Below are 21287 nucleotides of genomic sequence, written 5' to 3' on the forward strand. Positions count from 1 at the left end.
GCAAACGCGCTTGTAACGAGCTCGCGACGCGTTTTGGGCTAAAAACGGTATTCCGAATGCCACTGTCAAATCAAAAACTATACCTAGGGTTGTTTAAATCGCGTCTTTAACTCGTTTTAAAATGTCAAAATTACACGCTTTCAATCCTCGTGTTTTGAAAACGTGGCTGTCATATGTCATAAAAATTATACTAAATATAATGTTTTTAATGTGATTATTAAATTATTTTGTTGGTTTTAAGAGTTATATTTAGTTTAAAAAGTGTTCTGGTTCATATTACGCTACAAAAACATAAAGGTGAATAAAAAAAAATTCCATACGTATGTGTGTATGAGACTTAAAAATCCCACATTCGCTTTAAAAATGAAGTGTGCATTAATATGCGACATTTAACAATGCTCGCTAACAATTTTGTAATCTAAATTGAGTGATTAAAAGAAGAATAATATCAAAACATTAAGAATCTTAAACAATATAATATCCATACAAGAATGTTAAGATGAGACTTTGAAGAAGGCTTTCTACGTCAACAATGGACAGTGTGTTAAACTTAAACTATTTTTATAAGAGTTGGTGGTGATCGACAGAAAAAAGGAATACCAGAAACTTTGAAACAACTGTGTGAAAGTGAATAAATATTTTAACATTAAACTCATAAAAAGGTGACTAGTATTACTAAAAAACATATCTGTGTTTACTTAGCCACTAAAGTTCTATCATAATAAAACTAAATAAATCCTCAAACAAAAATTAATGTTTATAAGATATTAAAATAAAATTGTGTTATATTAAGACTCAAAATGTTATTAGTTTTCAAACAATTATAATTGCCATTTTAGATTTTTAAAATGAGAAGAATGTTTTAAATGTATACATAATTTAATATATATAAATAGAAATACTGTAAATTGTTTATTTGAAGTAACTGTATAGAAATATTTTAAATAATCCATAAATTTAAATTTATGTAAAATCAGCCCGTGCAAATATTATGAAATAATAAGGATTGTGTTATATAGTCTTTTCCTTTAGTTTTAAACTAATAATTTGCTAGCTCACTGTGCTAGATAAATATGATTTTTAATAATATATTTTATAATTCTGCATTTCTAATAAGATTATTTATTTTTTATGGTCTATTATCAGATAAATAATATTTTGATAGAAACATAATGCTAAATTAGAACATAAAGCATTCCTATATGTTACACTATGTCATTTTATAAATTTCAATATATTTGTGTTGTACATATTTTATGATTTTCTTTGCTTAATAAAATACTAATTAAGTTTCTGTTTTAAAATGTGTTACTGTATTGATTAATTCCAATTTCACATTACCTATTTATCTAATTATTAACATATTGAGAAGTAATAAAATACTTCTAATAAGCTATTACTTTTATTTTACTTATGTATAAGATAAATATTTAAAACATATTAATGAAACAATAAGAAAAAATATATTCGACTTTAAATATATTTATTTGCTAAAGCAATTTTGCATAAGAATAACATTCATGAAATTAATTGATTTACAATCTGATATAAGTATCTAATATCCTTTTTTGAAATGATTTGGTACTTAATATATCATAAACAATACTTGTGATATTGTTACATTACAAAGTAATCTTTCAGTTCTTTAGAAGTTACATAATTATTTTTAAAATGTTTAATTTAAAATTGCTTCCATTTTATTCACATTCTCAGTTGATTTCATACCAAGGCATGTGTAAGGTTGGCTTTGGACACTTAAGTATTCTGTAGTTGTTCTTCCCTTCTTCAACTCATCATCTAATGTTAGTGTGTCCAAGGAAAGCTTAGCAGGCACTGCCAAATCCTTTGATTACAGTCCTTATTCAGAAAAAATAGTGTTTAGTATCTTATATAGAAATGTGCTTTATATTAAGGTTAGATTTAAGATAGGCACTTCAATAAATTGAATTCTAGGTAAAATATCTCTTACCTTTATAGATAACTATGTTTCTGCTGCTATAGTGCTGCCTTTAAACAATATACTGAAATATTTTAAGTTCGTATTTCAGTATAATATGGAAAACGAATTAATAATATTCAATACGTTAACGTAAAGCTGAAAAGTTAAAGATGTGCCTCGAATCGACTGTCCATCCATTTCATGTCAATATCTTATCGCTCCGATCAATTCGATCGTTTGCTACGAATTTAATGAAGATTTAAGAAAACATTTCTTTTAGTAAATAAATATAATTATTATGACATGTTTACGTTTAATTTGTCAATTATTGTTAACAATGACGTCTGTCTTCTTTTCAATACGTTCCGAACAACTTACTTAAAAAATGTTATTGCTTTAATTTTTTAAATATTTGTATTAATTTGAGTAAATTACGTTTTTGTCGATAGCATTTATAAATATAAAAGTTTTGGTAGTATTTTTTGCTAAAATATATATCTTTAGATAAATAAAAATCAATAAATTTACGTAGAAAAAAACCGGTAAAATTTTATTAAGATAACGGAAATGAATTGGAATGTACTTTGTGAAATCTCTCGAAAAAGCATAGACAAATTCTCTTATGGCATACAGAATACCATTTTAAGAAAACATAACTCGGCGTGTTAAGAAAACACGTTTGCGTTTCTTAGTTTGTTATTACGTCACACATTTTGACTCGTTACGAATTGTGGCATACAGAATCAGGGCCCTGAATGGATTTGAATAAAACTTTACCACAATATAGCTTATACATCAGAATAACACATAGGCTACAATTTTTGAGGTTTCTAATGTGAGGTCGTAAAAAAAACATTTTTTGCGCTTACATTGCAAACGCTGACTGAATCCTACAAGATAGATCAAAACAATGTACTACAGTATTGTACAACTTAAAAAGGTCTACAAAAAAGTCCGTAATGGTATATGTTTATCTCTTAGGAATAACCCACAATAACCATTTTTTATCCTTTACTTTGTACGAGAAATAATGGCTTATTTACGAAGCGATTTTAAGCGATTACTAGACTAGACGGGACGAACCTGAAGTCCATGCGAACGAAGTCGCGGGCAAAAGCTAGTATAAAATAAATCTTTAATATATTTACAGCTACAGGTTTAATTTTACATCTCATATATAATATAACAATGAAACGTCGACCAATGTATTTTAGTGTCTGTATGAAATAAATTATTTCAAAATATCAGCTGCTTTTTAACATTTAATGTCAAATTCTAGTATCTTGAGTCTAACATCAGCCGGTTTTCGACGTAATAAGTAGCAATAACGGGCACAGGTTAGAATCTACTAATAATATAAACAAAGACAATAATTTGTTTTTTCATCAAAAAGAAATGTCAAATATAAAAATTCCGCAAAATAATGAAAGGACATTTAATTAAGATTGGCAGCATAGCGGTAGAGATGATAAATTGAAGAAGATTTGACATTCTATGGTAATGTCACATCACGCAATTTAAAGGAAGCGCATAGTGTCTTGAAAAGAGCATTACTACAAAAGGTTTCAATTGAAATCACTAGTAAAAAATATACTCTGTGTACTAAATAAAAATAATAATACGCAGAGTATTTTTTGTTTAGTATTATCTCTTTTTTAGTATTTAGTATTCTCTGTATTATAAACAATCACAGGAAGAATAATTATAATACAAGGTGTCTCAAAAGAAATTATATATTTAGTGGATCGATTAAAAAAAAGTAAGTAAAAGTAATATAGAAAAAAATGTTTATTAATTATTGAAATACACTTTTTGGGGATTTATTTCTTAAAAATAATATCGTCTAAATGTAGACCATCGCGTTCTCGGCACTCATTTAATCGAACAGTAAAATTACTTATGACGGTTTGGCAGGTGGATTTAGGGATGGCTGCCATTTCGTGACGGATATTTTCTTTCAAATGGGCCAGTGAAGTCGGTTTATTGGCGTAAACTTTAGATTTAAGATAACCCCATAAGAAAAAGTCCATAGGGGTTAAATCTGGACTGCGTGGAGGCCAATTTATGTCACCTCTCCGGGAGATCAATTTGCCTGAGAAAATTTCACGAACACGATTAAGAGACATATTGGACGTGTGTGAAGTTGCTCCATCCTGTTGGAACCATGTTCCTTGGTTATAGCCAGGAAAGTTTTGCAGTTCAGGTACCACGAAGTTGTCTAACATCTCCACATAACGCTCTGAATTCACTGTAGTTGCACGCCCCCTTTCGTCTTCAAAAAAGTAAGGGCCGATAATTCGTCGCGCCGACATCGCAGCCCATACGGTCACTTTAGGCGAATGTAGGGGTTTCTGATGTTTGCGTTTTGGATTCGTTGCACTCCAGTAGCGGCAATTCTGCTTATTTACGTGGCCATTAAGATGAAAATGAGCTTCATCCGAAAACAAAATGTTGGTAAACGTTGGCAATCGCTCAATCATCTGATTTACGAAATGAATCCTCTGACTGGCATCTTCGGGCTTTCATTCTTGCACCAATTGAATTTTGTAGGGGTGCAGCTTTAGGTCTTTGTGCATGATGCGATGTAATGATGATCTATGCACATTTAAAGCACTTGCGCGCTTCCGTATTGAAAGGTTCGGGTCGTCACAAACAGACTGATTAACATTCTCCACGTTTTCTACCGTTCTTGATGACCTAGGTCGCCCGGATTTTGATTTATCTAGCGTTGTACCGGTCTCTTCAAACTTTTTAACCCAATGTCGAATGAGAGGAATGCTTGGCGCATCATTTAAGTGGCGAAAACCTTGAATACTGCAGAATTTTCTACGCGCTACAGTCGCCGAATCACCGTTTTTGTAAAACTCTCGCACGCGCAACGCGCGGTCTGCTCCCGAGAAACGCTCCATAGCGATTGAATTCCCAAGAGCCAGGCTACCGATTGACATAAGCCCCGCGCCCCTCGGATACGTTGCGCTCACGCAGTAAGCTAAATAAATATAAAATTTCTTTTGAGACACCTTGTACAAACTGCAAAACTAATATAAGATCATAACGCCCCTATTATAATTCAAACTATTGTATATTTTTGGTCAGTGTTAGGTATCATGTTTATTTTAATTTCAACTTTCAAATTAAAATAATCATAACAGCTATAGAACACGATTACAAAATTTACCTACATTTTTGTAATTCTGTAATTGATAATTTGTTTTGAGTATAATTGTAATTATGATTAGAACACTTTAAATTAGGTGTTTTGTATTGTTTTCAACCGACTTCAAAAAGGAGGAGGTTAAAGTCAATTCGTCTGTATTTTTTTTTTATGTTTGTTACCTCATAACTTTTTACTGGGTGGACCGATTTTGATAATTTTTTTTTGTTTGAAAGGTAGTACTTCCCGTGGGGTCCCATTTTAATTTTATTTTTTTCCGATGATGGTATCCGTATGAAAACGACATAAGTCTTAAATTTGCATTATGTATGTGCGCGATAAATAGGTGAATAACTCAAAATTGGTTGGCAGAATTTTGATTATTCTTTTTTATTAAGGCATAGATTTAAAGAAATTAAGATATTGACTGTTGCTTCTCAATACATATTTTGTAATGTTTTGTATGTACGGAAAAATATTAATGTTTTTATGAGAAAATGTGATTCTCATAACATTGGTACAAAGAACAAACACAATCTTGTTACTCCTGTTACTCGACTGCATAGAGTCAGTAACTCTTTTGTGGGGCAATGTATACGCTTCTACAACAGGATCCCAGAAAGCGTTCAAAATGCTTCTGTTGCCAAATTTAAAAAAATTGTTAAGGAACGCTTGTGTGCAAAAGGTTACTATACAATTAGCGAGTTTATGTTTGATAGCACACCTTGGGAATGAAACGATCGCCTGGCTATTTCTAATCATATACTACTATGTACCTTATAAATTTGACAAAAAAAAAAATAACAGAAAAAAAAGACCCGCTGAGTTTCTTTCGCCGGTTCTTCTCAGGTCAGGGTGTTCCTTTTTCCGAACCGGTGGTAGTGTTTATTTGACAATCAATAAGTAAGTGTAATGCTTTTATATTGAATAAAGGAATTTGAGTTTGAGTTTGAGTTTATTATGAAGAATATACTTTAAGGGTAGTTTGGTGAAAGTTTGGTAAGGTTCTGAGCATAGGATCTATGACAAATTAAGGGAACGGGAGGGAACGGAACAATTCTGAGGAGCACGTTAGCAATACACGGTCGAATCTTTTATTTATGGGTTACTTGGATATTTGAATCACCTTCCGGAACGTGGTTATGTTCATGTAATTGCCATAATCGAATATTATAATCAACCGACTTCTCACGGGTGCAATACTGATACTAAATATACTACAGAATTTGTTTATTTACGACATCACATTGCAAACTAAATAAACAATTTTTTTAGTATATTTAGTATCAGTATTGCACCCGTGAGAAGTCGGGGCGGGTCGGTAGTTGATTATAATATTCGATTATGACAAGTACATGAACATAACCATGTTCCGGAAGGTGATTCAAATATCCAAGTAACCCATAAATAAAAGATTCGACCGAGTATTGCTAACGTGCTCCTCAGAATTGTTCCGTTCCCTCCTGTTCCCTTAATTTGTCATGGATCCTATGCTCAGAACCTTACCAAACTTTCACCAAACTACTCTTAAAGTATATCCTTTATAATAAAAAAAGAATCATCAAAATTGGTTAACGTGATTTTGAGTTATTCACCTATTTGTCGGGCATATACATAATGCAAATTTAAGACTTATGTCGTTTTCATAGGGATACCATCATCGGAAAAAAATAAAAAAAAAATGGGACCCCACGGGAAGCACTACCTTTCAAACAAAAAAAAAAAAATTATCAAAATCGGTCCACCCAGTAAAAAGTTTTGAGGTAACAAACATAAAAAAAAAAAATACAGACGAATTGATAACCTCCTCCTTTTTGAAGTCGGTTGAAAAATATAACTATTTTCAAATCATACAAATTTGTAGAAATAATATTTCGTTTCGTTTTTTGGTAAAGTTTCTCGTAACAACAAATATTTGGCTCTCCAGAATGGGCTGCTGAATTTACTTTTTAATTCATATACATATATAGGAGCAGAAAAACAAGTTTGATTTATGTACAATTACGATTTAGTATTGAGATATGCATGATTTATAAAACCATAATCTTAAATAACAAATCTACTTAACAATAAAATATACGTGGAAAGGATGTGACTTCAACAAAAGTATAAAAAACAAATACCTCCTAATGAGTTCTAATTCAAAGAGTTGGTTTTTTGTAGCTTTCCATTTTATATGAGTATTTATTTCAAGTGTAATGGAAAATGCATTTATTCAATGAATTAATATTTATATATTTTCCACTGTTGCAGAGCCGGATTTAAAGGTCTGGAGGCCCCCGGGCCACAAAGCAGTAAAAGACAAACAGAAGCGTGAACAACCTAATAATTATATTATCATGCATTAATTACTTTTTTATTGTAAGCTATGATTTACTTACTTGTATCGGTAACTTTTAAAATATTAAATAATAACATTATTATAAATTGACTATACCTCGGTATTTGTTAACTTGCTGAAAACTGTGGCCCCCACTAATGTGGTGGCCCCCACTAATGTGGTGGCCCCAGGGCAGTTGCCCCTGTTGCCCTCCCCTAAATACGGCCCTGCACTGTTGGCATAACTGACTTTTATCCTCATATTAAGAATTAGTAATGTAGCTTATTGCACCAAGTTGTGACAATGCGATTGAAATATTTATAATTAAACGACTTCTAAAAAAAGGAGGTTCTCAGTTCGATTGTATGTATGTATGTATGTATGTATATTTTTCCGTGATTATAATAATATGTTTGAACTATAAATATAATTTTAGTGAAAAAAAAATTGTATTATACTTCAATCAAATTGATACAATCAATTTATAGGATAAACCCTCGAATGTGATAACTGAATTTTAATCCAGACTGAAAGTTCAAAAGGCCTCGAGAGCCCGTAATATGGTACAGTTACTTTCTTTATTATAGCTATTAAACTACTAAATTTGCAACTGATGCGTGCAACGCAACGGAGCTTGGGCGTATTACGTCTACTTGTAATATAACTTAAAAACCTCATGACATGCCTTAACACCCTCAGACTTATAACAAATTAATCATCTCAATATGTATTCGAATCAGCAGCAATACATTTAAATTTTGTGTTGTTTAACTGCGACCGCCTATTAATCTATGAATAAACAGGTATGGGTAACGATGAATTCTTTTTTTTTAAATATATTTGTAGCGTCTAAGGTACTGCGTGGTTATTTCTCAATGTGTGTCTTCAATAAGGCTTTGAATATTTTATAGTATACATTATTGTAGGGAGAAACGGATATAATACTTCGTGGCTTATAACGTGTGACTAAGCTAAAAATTGAAAAATTGTTACTCAGCTCACGTTTCTTAGCGGGCTTTTTTTTCTGCTTGGTTGAAATACGACAGGCTTAACGAATTAAAAATTGGCTTCATTAAAAGTAACAGATTTTATATTTCTATGGTTACTTTTAATATTATAAGTATGTTGTAGTACACATTTCTAATATTAAAATACATACACACATATACACGTATATATACACACACACATACACCAAAATGTTAATGTTATATGTATTGTTTTGTTCGAATGTATAAATCATTTTCTAGAATATATGGTGGCAATAAAAAAACCGCTGTAGATAGTGGTTTTGTTTACTTTTTCCGTCATGTAGTTTTGCATGTAGTATGATTAGAATCCAAATCCAACTCATATGAGGACGTTGCTATTTTGATTTTAAATGTTAAACAAATACAACTTTTACTTTATAAATCGTGTTCATATTAGTATTTTCGAATGTCACGACGATTTACTACTTCCATTACGTTTTAATCTTGAGTCTAATCTAAAGGGTTATTAATCAAAATGAAGATTTTAATCTACGAAGTTAAATTACCGGATTGAAATTTTACGAGGTAATATAAATGGTAATAAAAATATTAGTATTTAGTGTTTTTTAATAAGGACTACTCTTGCGGCTATAATACTTATTAAAGCCATTTGAAATAAAGCTCGGAGTACATATTATGTTATATGTTACTGTAATCTTTTTGACTAATAAATTACAGACAGATTATGGTTCTCTTTAATTAAATCTCATTATATAGTTCTTTTTGCATCTAATGGAAAGAGACTATCTCTATATGTACATCTGCTTCATCGACAGGTTTACCGTGCGTTGCCCGTCTTTAAGATATCAGTAGGCTATTTTCTTGAATGTTTCTAAGAAACAATTTGAAAAAAAAACCCTGTAAAAGTTGGTGCTACGGAGTGGTTGTGCGGGGCAGAAAATGCCTTAAAAATTGAAGTATACAGTTTAAGACTAGAGAGAATTCAAAAACGTTTTCTTTACCATCTTACATTTTCTTTAGGTAAAGCCAAATTACTTCCTACCTACAATGACAGACTAAAGTACTTCAAAATTATTTCCTTAAGTCAACGGCGTGACATGCTAGATTTAACGTTTTTATACAAATCTCTAAATAGTTTATATGATAATTCTTTTCTAGTTTCTAGAATAAATTTAAATGTTCCTGCTAGATACCCACGAAAACCGATAGCGCCATTAGTAAGACCTTTTCGTAAAACCGTCTTAGGAAGTAACTCACCTGTGGCACGTTTTTGTAAAATCTTAAACGAGCACAGTGCCTCCCTTGATCCATTTGGTGACTGTTTATCTAAGTTCCGTAAGAAAATGTTAGAATTATTAGCCATTTGATTGTTATTGTTTCGTTATCAATTTTTTTAAAAACTCTTTTTTTTTGCAAATTTTTTTGTTAAGTATATGTTTTTTTTTGTAACTTTTCAATTAGCATAATATGTTTAAACTTGTAAATGTACATATTTTTATCGTGTAAGCTCCTTTTATATCCACATTGCATGAGGTATTCTCCTTTATAGGTAATGCATTTAGTTTTAAGCTTTATGTTGTTATTGTTACTAATATTGTGTTAATGTATTTACTCCTGGAGGATCTTAATAAATAAATAAATAAATAAATAAATAAATAAATAAATAAATAAATAAATAAATAAATAAATAAATAAATAAATAAATAAATAAATAAGTACCTCCTCGGTATCTGGAAATACTTAAATCCAGTTCATATTCCATATTCAATTCCATCCGTGTGCTTGAAGACATGATGGATGGAATTTAGCGGCTACTATTGATCTATAAAAATCCTCGAATAATTCTTCTTCGTGAAAAATGTTGTAAAAGATGCAAATTTATCCAACATTTATACGCAAAGCCGCAATCGATACGCGCACCAATAAATCAGTGTAGGACGAGACATTGTTTTGAACGGACCTGTGACACTTTTCGTCGCAATTACGGGACACGGGAGGTTTGAGGTTTCTGAGCGGCATATTTATTGGCAACGCCCAATCGAGTGAGGTCAACGACATTTAGCCATCTCTTAACTAATTACATACATTTATACAATTTAATGTGGCTATCCAAAAAGGCGTGAATCTCATGTGGATGAGATCAGGCGCAGCTCGTTACTTGTTACCGAGTCACGGAAGCAAGACACTGTTCATTTGACCTTTCATAACAGAACAGTACAGTAACTCTTACTTGCTTTCTGGTTTTTGAAGTCCGGGTTTATTGATTATAATTAAAAACATATTTCAAATACAAATAATAAAAATGTTGAGATAAAAGTAGGTTAGTGATAATTCAATTTAATTATTATTAATTAAAGGTGAATAAGTTAGAACATTCTACAAATAGTACGATAAACAATACCATATGGTATGGTTTAAGAGGGGCGTATGCTATTGTTAAATTTACATGATTAAACTCGTCCTAAATAAATACAAATGTTAGTTTATTAATTATAAAAAAAATGTATCGAAATTGTGCAATTATTTTGCTAAACTATAAGAATATAAGGGATTTGTTTCGTTCATCAGTTAAAAGTTGAAGGGCATTAGACTTTCTCTAGGGTAAAGCCCGAAAGGATAAGAAATTAGGCCACTTGATCCGCGTCTGCGCTATCAGTAACCTAAAGTTTAGTTTGCTACCCCAAATATAATTGATTTATTTTTCTTACCATGTTCTTTTAATACGTTTTATATATTCATTAATCGCTAATACTCACACAATCATGTTACTATGTGTGTGTGTGAAGTCAATAAGACTATCGATATTATTAAGAGATTCGAATTCCCATGCCGTAGATTATCTATACGGGTTTCAGAGCATCGTTCATGTTATTGATTACTATCCGAGAGACTGGATCTGTTAGGATCGGACACGCGATTGAGATATGTTGAACAATTGGATTGCGTTGTGAATTGTTTAATTACAGTCGACGCTCTAATATCAAAAGGTACACTATACTATATGACTATCAAATTTGCAGGTTTGTTTTTTTGCAAACGTATATGGTGATGGCATATGTAGTACGAACGGGTACACAAAAACGATATAATTCCAGATCTCGTAAAAAGTATCGATTCGTTTTATAGCTTTGTTAGTTTCAAAATTCGTCCTGTAAATACGATTTGAAGAGAACCTGTGATAGCGACAAATCCGTTAAAAACTACTCAATAAATATCTAAAATCCTAAAGGTATTACGTAAAATTCTAAAGGACGCTTTTAAGAAATTGAACTTAATGATTTGATTAATTTGATATATCTAGCAATATTAAACATTTTCCAATAAATATATATTTTAGGTATACAGGATAGTAAAATAGCTAGTAAATATTGAGACATTAAAATAAATTTAAGATATATTTATTCATAACTCAATTTTTATACAGTTGTATAAATTTTTTAAAAAGTATTTATTGTACAAACAGGAGTCAAATGCTTTTAACCTATAACAGTTACGATACCTCCGCGATTGTATTCCTCACAAAAATAAAACTCAGTTGTACCGTACCTGGGTGCCAATTCTACTAATTTATGTTGGTTACGATACGTTCACAATTCTATTCGGAATTAACTTCGACCCAACGGAGCCGAGGAGAAAAACGGTTAAATAACAACGATTACGTTTTGACTCGATTACTATGGAGTGAAAATGTACGGTTGGAGACATTTATTCTCTCAAAATGTGTTACTGGAATTGATCCTCTTATGTTATGTAATTCAAGCTGTATTTGTCTTTATAGTGTTTACGATAGAATATACCATATCAAAAATTTATCGATTAAAGTAATTGTCAATTTTGGTCATTGAACTTTATCAATTTAGTCTGCATCATCATTTTATTCAAGTTTTAATAAAATAAAAAAAATACCTATACCAATCCCGGCCAGACTAAGTATTGCCCTTAGGGTGCATATGTGTGTGTGTGTGTGTGTGTGTATGTCTATATCAAAGCGACTAACTAAACAACTACCACATTAAAATAAAGGTTGTTACAAAAATATTTTATAACAGAAAAGTAATGAACAGTGGATACATTTTTCACCTTACTCACACGAAAATGTAGCGTAGAGTTTATGAAGACAGGCCTTGTAGAGTTAGTGCGTAAAGAGTAAGGAGGTTGGCTCTACATGAAATCTGATAACTTATTAATAGTAATATGGTCTCATTGCTCCGTCATTTTACATGAAAATACTTTTGCTGATATACAAAATACTCACTGTTCCATAGACTTACGGCAGTTCAGTCACACCTCGTACCCACCTTCATTAATGAAATTGTGTTAAGAAAAAACTTTGTACTGTTCTAAACTTGTTGTTTGTAACTTATTATTTCATAACCATTACACAAGTACGTGGTCTTTATTTGGTAGGGTTTTGTGCAAGTTTGTCGGGTAGGTACAAATAGTACTACTCAATATTGTGGTGTCTTGGTTTGAAGGATGAGTGAGCCAGCGTAATTAAAGGAACAAAGGAGTGATATCTTAGTTCCCAAGGATTGTGGGCGTATTGGTTATATAGAGAATGATATTTTTGATATTTAAGGAGTGGTATTTCTAACTATACCAATGTGCGTGGGCAGTTATGACTACTTAACATTACGTGGTTCATTCGATCGTCCGCTAAAAATAACTAAAATACTTTTTTGTTGTTGTTTTTACTTGTTTAGTAAGATATAATGTTACTGAAGAGAATGATAATGTTAAAAATATTTTTGAGCCCGAGTTATGTACATTGTATGTATAATATATCACACGATGTTTATATAGGCAACTTGTAAACCACACTAATATAAATATTTTCTTAAAGAACCCTACAGCGTGGTGTTGCTCGAGGAGACGGGCGGGGATCATATGTCACTAATATTTCGAAGAATATATATTTATATTAATTGTTCATTGGATCTCTTGTCATCCAATTAAATGATCTTACGGTCGTAGCTTAATATTTTCATTGTAACATGAATAAATATACATATTACGTAATTAGCTTAGCATAATTATCTTCCCCAAGAATGATGTTATAACTAGTATTAACGTTTTTAATTTATAAAATAATTAATTTCGTTCTTATGAAAATATATATGTATATGTATAATAAGGTTGATACTTTATTTCTAAGTTTTAATTTGTGGTACACCTATCAAGACTACCTACTAATTAAGATGCGATTTGAATTCTTTGGAAAATATTTCAGTTTTAATATTTACGACAACTGTAGAAAACTTGCAGCCCGTGCTGGCCTACGCGAATTTAATTTCCGTCCGGAATTACAAAAATCTTTTGTACAAAAAAGCCAAGAAAATTGCAGAAAAAAATAAGAATAAGTATATAAAAATTACCTCTTTCAGTGAACAGTCATATTTAGGCGTTGTTTTCGGTGTTGTTTATTACAGTTTTCAGCTTAAGAAGAGATTATCATTATGAGAGTTCTATAATTATTGAATCGTTTAAAAAAATGTTGATACGATATTATTCATCATATTTTAATTCAACATAACTAACGAGAAGCACGAAAATATATTTTACTCGCTAGGTATTACTTAAATTGAAATGTTTTACTCTTCAGGATATGTTACGACGTTATTTCTGCATTTAATAGGGACGGCGGTCTTGCATCGTTAAATTAAAAATACGACAATATCTTTTGAATTTCAAATGAGTTTGCATTTTGTACTCGCTAAGGTTACTTATAAAAACTATAATATATTTTTATTCGTTAAATAACAGGATTACGGAATATAAGGTTTTTCCATAATTTATATACACTAGTGTTCACTATTCAGGGATACAAAATATATACCTACGCAAAGCGAGATCTGTTTTTTAGTCCATTTTTTAAATGTAAATAAGTATAGTATCGTATCGTATAGTAAATATTGTTTAAGTTTATATTACAAATTTTAATTCAGCATAGAAGCCGGTGGATGTTGTGTGTCGTCGCGTCTCTGAACCGTTTCAGTTGTGGACGTTTTAATGCAGGCGCTCATAGAGTTCTAACAGTTACAATGAAAGCGTCCCTGGCGGAGCACGCCCGTGCCGCCCTCACGGCGCTCTGTCACTCATTCGATACGGACGCGTAAATAATTCTAGACACGAACTTTGTCCGCACGAAAATCTTGATGAATTATTATCCTTGCAACTTTATCTCGTGTTCTCGTTTGGATTCAGTACAACATTTCGTATCGGTTATTTTTGTACGTTGTGATGTGATGAGACGTGATTATGTATTGTTTGAGATTGATATTTGTGTAACTTGGTAAGTTTATTTTATAAGTTCAAATATGTAAAATACAACATACTTATTATTTTAGATATGAAAATGGCACGAAAATAAATATTATTTTATTAATTAAAATTTCGATTTTAACGAGGGTTTTTTTATAATTTATCAAATAGTAATATTATTTATCTACTGGTTAAGAAATATAATACTTATTCTGTTTCGGTGAACACTTTTTATATTGAATTGGTATTGTATGTTTATGAATATATCAGAGATGTTTGGAGATCATTTATCATAAATATAAACTTTAGATATTACGTCATACATTTTCGAAGCAAGTAGGATTACAAATGAAATTATATATAAAAAATTCTCGACGTCTGAAAATAATTTATTATTTAAAAATAACTTTGCTAGTTGTGACTTTTCAACAGCTAATATTTTTAAATTTAGGTATGTATGTATAGACAAAAAAGTGTGTATCAGCTATATTATTAAAAATTAAATTCTGTGAAATTTACTTCTCGTAACGACTGTCTAAAGCTTTTCGCAAAGTTCGATTTAAGCTGTTGAAAGTATGAACATTCAATTGGTCCATTGGACCTTCATACTTTAAACTTCATGATGAAATTATAATTTGTAATAAAGTATTATTATCATCTTATATATATATATATTTTTTTTCTAAATAAATCCAAATAGAAATATAATTCATCTAAGTGGGCTCATATAATAATTTTCGATTGTTGTTAATTTAATATGTAGTATATATATATATTTTGTATTATATTGTAGGGTTGCAGAAGGATCTAAACCCTTGTAAGATTTCAGATCCTTCTGGAACCTTACAAGGGAACAATACGTAATGGAATATATTGAATATTTAAATGAGTTATGGAATGAGTCAATAAATACCAAAAGTGTTTTTTGAGTCATATTTAACTCACTATCTTCGTGTTGTTGTGCGGATTTCTTGTTCTTGTTTGACAAATAATTCGTAATGTTATCCGCCCGCAGTGTATTATTCTGTTGAAGTAATAATACTGTTGTTTTAATTTTTCGGTAAAAGAAAAAATATGACACTGTTATTACAATCAAAGAAAACATCTAATGTAGAATATTCGGCTGTATTTTTTTTTCTTGAAAGCGAACCTTCCGTAAAATAAATAAATGAGGCAAACGATATGTATGTGTATTTGAACATACATACAGCTTCCAATTTACTTTACAAAGCCAAGTAATTATATGATTATAAATTTCATTACAATTGAGTGAGCATTTATAAACACGGTATTATGAATCAAAGCTTACCTTCGGGCTAAAACATAAGCGTGGGTTTATACACATCTCTTTTAAATATCTAATTAACAAATAAACAACCCTTTAGTAAAACATATAATACAAATAGTGTACAATTAAACATATTATTAAATTCACATTCGGTTTTAAAAGTAGTGAAAATGTTATTTTGTTCAATTATTTTTTTATTTAGTCAGTCGGTCATAGATTAGAACTGTAAGTAATATTGATTATTCTTTATATCACCAATGCGCGACAGACGCTTTCAAACAAAAATGTTATATCCCCAGAGCCATCAATTTTTTTAATGTGTCTCCATGGACGTTCTATCCTGTGCCTGTGCCTGTATTTTTTTATATTGCCAGGCAGCGTGTATATGTATATGCCTAAACGGGCATGCACAAAGCAATCGTTAAGTATTTAATATAATCAATCAATATATCAAGAATATATTGTTCATTCAAGTAAGCACAAAAATCACTTTTGAATTGTTACGTTACACAGTAGTAGTACAGACTGGAGTTAAATATAAAGATAACACCGTTTCGGAAAGTAGATTCTACCCAGAAAGAACTCAGTAGTTACAGTTTTCCAACATTCCAATTAAAAATTAAAAATATATAAAGTCCTGCGTGTTTTTATCATAAACATATACCTATATAAGTAAGTAATGGTCGTTTTTAATAATATTTTTTTGAGATAAGCTTTCAATTTTTTTAAGGCCAAGCTAAAAGTAACTGTGGAATATTATTGGGGCATTTAGCTTGTATTAGTCAAATATTTGCAAGTAACTAGATTAAATAAACCAATAAAGTGAATACAAAAAAAAAATAACAAAATTGTTCCAGTATTACGTGTGTTATGCTCAAACCAGAAGATACTTAACATTTTTAGAACGGTGTAGGTTTATATGTATGTAACAGGTGTTGTTAGTATAATTAGCATACACTTTATTATGTAGTCAAAGATGTTTTAGTTGTGTATGGAGCTCTGGAATGTTAACTATACACTGTAGTAAAAGTATTAAACATAATGCAATTATTAATTCGATTAAATACCTTGTTTTTAAAAAAAGACCTTTTTCACATTTTGAAACAAACAGTTTCAAAATAAAATGGCAACGACGGCTATAAGATCGTCAATCGTCATACTGTCAAGAGAATTATGTCTTGACATGTCATGTCATATCATCACTATTAATGTTACGTTCAATAATGGAAATTCAGCACGAGTTTCAGCTTCTACTTGAAACAACTACTCAAAATCAAAATGGACTTTATTCAAGTACGCTCTTACAAGCAATTGAATCGTCATTTCACAGGCTTATAATGATGAAGTACTACCACTGACTGGGATTGTAGATTCTATTGTAAATATTGGTAGTTAATTCCGTTACTATTTATTAGCAATAAAATAAAATTGTTAAGTTTATACAATTTCAATAAATGGATTCATAGAAGTTGTAAAATTGGCGTTAAGGCTTATCCGTACTCCATTACTGTTTAATAAAATATGAATACTCATCAAGCATTAATATTTAATCAGAATAAAGCTAAGTAAGCAGAGATGGCCCAGTGGTTAGGAATCTTAACAGATGATTACGGGTTTAAACCATCTGCTTAATTTGATGAATGCTGCGTGGTAGAATATATTCCAAACCTTTTCCTCAAAGGGGGAGGCGGCCTGAGACCAGCAGTGGGAAATTTAAAGGCAGGTGTTGTTGTTGTTGTAGCTAAGTATTTTGACATTAACGTCGGATATTCTTTTCAGCTAGGTATATGTGTGTTTGTCAACAATATTCTTGCTTATTTAAGGCTTTTATATATGTATAAATCCGAAGAAACGTATAACGTGAGGTTTTTTATGATTTATTTTATGAATGTGAGAGATATAAGAATGTTTTGTAAATAAGAGGTCATGACTGGCTCGTATCATATTTGGTGTTAATAAAATCAATGTTTACGTTGTATACAATAAAAGAAATAAACATATTGAGAAGTAAAATATTATGTAATTTTAATTGTTATTACATGTACGTACAAAGTCAATAACCATTGATCACACACAGAAACACACAAGTTAGTCAGATCAAAAATAAAACGTCATTCTAACTATTATTAATGGTTTTATTTGGTTACATTACATATTGAGGTTCTCGATATTGAACATTCCAGCTAAACATGAAAAAAGTTTTCGTTTATGAAAATTTAAGCAAAATTGGGAACTACTGAATATTATTTACCTACCATCGCTTTAGATGTTTGAAAACTTTATGTATATGTTTCAATCATTGAAAGCACTTTGTTATAATATGTGTAGTCATAACCTCGAAATCAATTTAAATTATTAGAAGCCATTCTCGAATCTTGTAAATAAGCATGCAAGAGATCCGAAGTATTTATATGTTTATATTTAATTAACCAGATTTACATTCGCCAAGTAACCTAAACCATATGTTGAAATTTCATTGAAAACGCAGAACAAATTGTTTTATAAGGATTGTTGAGATAATAAAAAATATGTGGAGTTTTTATTCGTTTATTTTATTCGCAGTACAAATGTAAATTTTGTAGACATTTTACATTAATATAATTTGATTAGCTAAGCAGAGCAACAAATGTATTTTTGGTAATTACCTCTCTTTAGAATCAACATTCCGAAGCGGTGTAAGCTTTAATTTAACTAATCCTGTAAAACAACGGTTCAACAGTGCGTGTAATAATATATTAGAGTATAATTAAGAATATATTGAGATACGTCTCTGTTGATTTCCCTTTAACTATCCGCTTATAATCTCCCCAGGGAACCGTTCAGATTTTCTGCTATTGTAATTCTTCTTTGATTAATCTGTCACTAGCCGAGATTTTATAAATAATTTCACGGATTAACGGTCAGAAAATATTTTAATAATATAGGGCTTTGTGGCTGTGAGTTTAAATTCACGACTATTTTCTTTTTATGTTCGACTGTGCTTGACTCTTTTACAAACTCATTACGAAAATAATTAGAAAATAAATGTGCTGTGCATTATTATTATTGTCTTTTAGTTAAGCGAGAATGGTGCCGTTTATTATTTATTTAACCAATGCCACGTGCTCATTTTAAAATAGCACATACAAACAATTGAGAAGTTGACTTTTTAGTATAAGTTACTTAAACAAAATGTGGATTTCACATTTTGTATAAACAACTCAGAAGACTAAGATGCCGACGGTTTTTATTGTTACTATACAGCTTAAGAAAGATCAAGCATCTATCGTAAAATTGTATTAGCCATGGATGTACGTTATTTAAGTTTATGTTATATGTTTATACCGAAAAATCCACACTTGAACATATAGCTATTACTTTATGAACAATAATGTTAGAAAGGAAACAATATACGGTTCTGAATACTGTAAATCAAAATCAGAAATGTTTTATACTTAATGTACACTCAAATTGTTTAAATAATTTTGTTCTAAAGCTTAAGCAGAAAAAAGGTTTAATACATAACTCATTCCAATTAAATTTTAATTATAATTAGGTTATAATTAATGTCATCTGTTTATTTTTTATGCTTGTCACACCACGCACAAACGACTAGACGGATTCAAAAGTCGTAATTAAAATTATTATATAAATTAGAATGAGTTTTTATCATGATAATAATCATTTAATTCATGTATATTTAAACGGCGTCGGTGGGGCTTTGTGTAAAACCATCTACACGAAGCCCCAACACCAAGTCATCTACTCATCGCATAATCCACTGCCATGAAGCAATACTTAGTATACTTGTGTTCCTGTTTCTTTAAGTAGGAACACAACAATACTATATAATACACGTTGTTATAAAAACGAATGTCAAGATTGATTTATAACGTACTACTTTACTTTAATAACCGACCAGACTATTTCATATTCATATAAAATATTTATCATTATCATCATTACATAGTATAAAACAAAGTCACTTAACACTGTCAGTCCCTATGTATGCTTAGATCTTTAAAATACGTAAAAACATTTGATGCATTTTTTTAATAGATAGAGTGATTCGAAAGGAATGTTTATGTATATAATACTTGGATAATTTAGTAAAGAAACGATGATAATTTATGATGTTTTTAATGTGAGTAATAATAGTTATATTCAAACAATTTAGTATCAACATTGCATCCGTGCGAAGCCGAGGTCGGTCGCTAGTAATATATATCGCGCCAGTAATATATATAGGCGATATCAAATTTGTGCCTTCATAAAAAAATACTTCGTAAGTTAAACATCATTAATTTCACTAATGGCAAGGTCCTGCTTTGATGTTGAGAAAGTGCAATTTAAACAAAAATGGTTAAGGTACAAAATAATATTCCTTTTTTGTAATATTATTAAATATTCTAAAATGTACCTACGTTATTAAAATGTAATAAATTCAGCTAATAAACGCTACTTTAAAGACTTTAATTATCATAATTATTTTTATATTTTATAGCAAAGTTATAAAATCATAATTTATTATTCGCTTAATTAAAAAGTTAATTAATATGTTGTCTGACTAACTTTTAAAGAGAATAATTTATGTACCTTCTATACAACAATAAAACGACTTTCCTAAAACAATCATATATATACTTAAATATATTTGAAAGTACTTAATAATAAATTATGTTAAGTAAAGGTAGGTAAAGGTTTACCTAATTATTCGAGACTTTCCTGTTTTGTGTCATAACGATAATATTAAAGATATGCTCTTTGGTATCAATGTTAATGGCACATACGGACTTGATTTCATTCGACATCAGTTACTCTTACAAGTACGAAATATTCTAGGGTATCCAGAATTAAGTATGTGTACATACATGTAGAGTAATTACTTTTTTTAATTAGAAATCCAGCCATCAAAGAACCCTTCGTGCTTCTAAAAATCCGACTCACTGACTGTTTTTCTGAACACAGAATGCTCGGAGACCCTGTTCGATTTATAATATAATAAAGTTGTGATTATAACCTCTTATGTTTAAATCTTATATTTGAATTGATCAATTAAAAAATCACAAAAGCACAGTCAAGTATAAAAACATCGATTTAGGAAAACTGAGAGAATTCTTAACCAAATTTTTATAAATTTGAGAATATATTTTTTTAAATAGTATGTGAACTGTAAGAAAATAATTTACAAGATATAAATGTGTTAAGATGTTGTCTCTACATTGAAAAACTTTAATTTGAGATATTCTTAACGCAATAAAATACTTATTTTTTGAATGTACACTAAAGCAAAAACGAGATACAGAAAGCCAGAAAGTAAGGCCATTTGGGTATAATCAAAAAGTAATTATTTG

At 30.2% G+C, this 21287-nt stretch overlaps 1 protein-coding gene across 1 annotated transcript in view; it reads left to right on the forward strand.

The window, feature by feature from the left end:
- The first annotated feature begins 14453 nt into the window (after nucleotides 1–14453).
- The window catches only part of LOC124533907 (G-protein coupled receptor dmsr-1-like), a 31592-nt gene continuing 24758 nt past the window's right edge, over nucleotides 14454–21287 (forward strand). The window contains exon 1 of the mRNA XM_047109484.1: nucleotides 14454–14697. The gene's annotated coding sequence lies outside the window, so the exon portion shown is untranslated. The remainder of the gene's footprint in view (nucleotides 14698–21287) is intronic.

The sequence above is a fragment of the Vanessa cardui genome, chromosome 11, assembly GCF_905220365.1.
Source record: "Vanessa cardui chromosome 11, ilVanCard2.1, whole genome shotgun sequence".
NCBI lineage: Eukaryota > Metazoa > Arthropoda > Insecta > Lepidoptera > Nymphalidae > Vanessa > Vanessa cardui.